Genomic DNA, 2545 nt, shown 5'->3' with positions numbered 1-2545 from the left:
TTAAAAAAAAAGTAAATAAAAAAATAAAGAGAGAGATACAATTGATTTTAGAGGAAAAGGATTCTGTGGTTTAGGAGCCCACGAGGATGACTATTCATTTGTTTTCAGAAGAGCTGCCCTAATGCGCCTTGGCCTGGTAAAGTGAGGGCCAGACAGAGAGAGGGACAGACAGACAGAAAGGAATTGTTCCATATACTGAGGTAATAGGAACCGGAGCATTCCTTGGCTGCCGGGACAACGGGGCGAGGGGAGATTCGAGCAAGGTCTGGTTGCAGACCAGTGTTCTCCACACTGGCCGGCCTCTGGACGCACCCGGGAGCTTTGTGTCCACCTGCCCAGCCTCACTCCCATAGATTCTGACTTAAATGGTTTGAGGTGGTCCTGGGTATTGGCCTTTTTAAAAGCTTCTAAAAGATTCTGTTGAGACAGAGAAGGGGTGGTCACAGGAGCCTAAGGGGGCAAAGGTGGCTGGTGGGAACTTTCTGTCTGTGGAGGCGGCCAGGGCTAGTTGGGGCCACCGTGGCTAGTGTTTCAGAGGAGGCTGTTTCTTGTTCTGTGCTGCGTCCTCTCGCCCTCGCCAGCCTGTAGCGTAAGTGTGCTGTGCCACAGCTGTGGAAGATGAGGTGGCGCCCAGAGAGGACCGAGGGGCTGCAGAAGACGCACCACGGCCGCAGGGGTGGGCGCCACAGCGCGTCTCCGTGCCAGGGTGGGCGGCAAGCTCAGCGCCAAGCGGCCCAGGGACGTCTCCTCTCCACCAGAACCGTGTGAATCCTCAGAGATACCCGGCTTCCCACTGCTCACAGCAGGGCCGCTTGAGCCTTTCCATTTGAATACTGAACAAAAGGATGATTCTAGAAGGCTGGGAGACTTGGGGGTCACTCAAACCGACCCTTTAGTTATACCAAGTCTTTTATGGTCTGGTTTCTGCCCACCTTTTCCCACCGTCCCCGCATCGCATAACCCGCCCTACCCCACACGCACCCCACAGTCCTCAGAGAACGTCCATTCCCCTGTCAGGATTCAATCCAAGATGTACTTGGGTTCTGAGAAGCCCTTTCCGGACCCTTTCCTCAGGCCTACCTCCACTGGAGCGGCTCATTCCTTCCTGCTGCCCCGCTGAGTTCTGTGCAGACTCTGTGCCTCTGTTCGGAGCTGAACTGGGTCCCCCGGAAAAGCTACGTGGACACCCTAACCCTCAGCACCTCAGAATGTGACCTTATTTGGAAACAGGGTCCTTACAGAGGTAAGTGAGTTCACATGAGGCCATTATGGTGGGCCCTAGTCCAGCATGACTGGTATTCTTATAAAAAAGGGAAATTTGGCGACAGAGACATGCACACGGGGAGAGCACCGTGTGAAGCCCGGGGTGCTGCGGCCGCCAGCGAAGACATACCAGCCGCCAGAGGAAAGGTCTGGAACGCATCCTCCCCAAGTGCCTCTGTGGGGAGCACGGCCCTCCGACGCCTCCATCTCGGGCCTCTAGCCTCCGGCCCTGTGACACAGTAAGTCTCTAAGCCACTCGGTTTGCAGCGCTCTGTTAGGCCACCCCTACAAAACCCAGAGCCTCCAGCGTGTCGCTGCCTTTACGTCTGTAGGGCCACCATCCCACTAAGCTGCAAGCCCCTCCAAGACAGACACTGCTCTAGCCACCTGTGCCTCACCTAGAGATACCCAAACGCTTGTTGAATGAATCAGTGACCGTGGCGCATCCACCGGTTTTCTGAAACTGCTCTCAAACAGCACCGGGGGGCACCACATGCCCTGGGGCTTCCTCAGCTTGGTGGCTGGAGTCCGCTCCGCTGCTAGCTGCCACGGTCACCACCAACCACAGCAGCAACAACAGCCCTGTCTTCAGCCAGTTTCAGTGGCCACCAGATAGCAAGCGTGCCTTCAGTCAGTCACTGGGCAACCAGTGATGGAGTGGCTCCCAGGGCTTGATTCTGTGGTGGGAACGGGGACACGGAGGTAAACGAGACCAGCTGGGTCCCGGGTTTCATGGGGAGAGACAGGAGAGACAGAGTAAGTAATTATGTCATTACAATGATGATAAAGCGCTCGAAGGAGAAGCACAAGATACCGAGAGAATAATTAACAGAGGACTCTGCCTAATTCCAGAAAGCTCCTCAAAGAGAGTGCCGTGTGAGCTGAGGAAAGAGGGATTCAGAAGAATACACGCGGCCAAACTTCAGAGGGGCGTGAGCCCGCGGAGCAAGTGACACATGTGAAAGCCATCCACTCAATAATTACTTTTTTTTAAATAAAAAAATTTATTTATTTATTCATGAAAGACACAGAGAGGGAGAGAGAGGCAGAGACACAGGCAGAGGGAGAAGCAGGCTCCATGCAGGGAGTCCGATGTGGGACTCGATCCCAGGTCTCCAGGATCAGGCCCTGGGCTGCAGGCGGCACTAAACCACTGAGCCACCTGGGCTGCCCCCAATAATTACTTTTTGAGACCTGGCTCTGGGCCAGGCAGGTGTTCTGGGTTCCGGGTGAACAGCAGAGAACCACTGAGAACCTCACTACTGAAATGCTCACGTGGAAG

General features: G+C 54.8%; 1 long non-coding RNA gene across 2 annotated transcripts; it reads left to right on the top strand.

The window, feature by feature from the left end:
• Positions 1–254: 254 nt before the first annotated feature.
• On the top strand, positions 255–2236 carry LOC111096465. Of its 2 annotated transcripts, XR_005360486.1 has the most exons (4): positions 255–676; positions 1075–1243; positions 1329–1502; positions 2116–2236. It is a non-coding gene; the product is annotated as an uncharacterized LOC111096465 (long non-coding RNA). The 2 variants fall into 2 exon arrangements; XR_005360485.1 differs by lacking the exon at positions 255–676 and having other exon boundaries at positions 693–1243.
• The last annotated feature ends 309 nt before the right edge of the window (positions 2237–2545 follow it).

Source organism: Canis lupus, chromosome 6 (genome assembly GCF_011100685.1).
Source record: "Canis lupus familiaris isolate Mischka breed German Shepherd chromosome 6, alternate assembly UU_Cfam_GSD_1.0, whole genome shotgun sequence".
NCBI lineage: Eukaryota > Metazoa > Chordata > Mammalia > Carnivora > Canidae > Canis > Canis lupus.
Note: the sequence above shows the minus strand (reverse complement) of the source record. Positions and strands in the feature narration are given on the sequence as shown.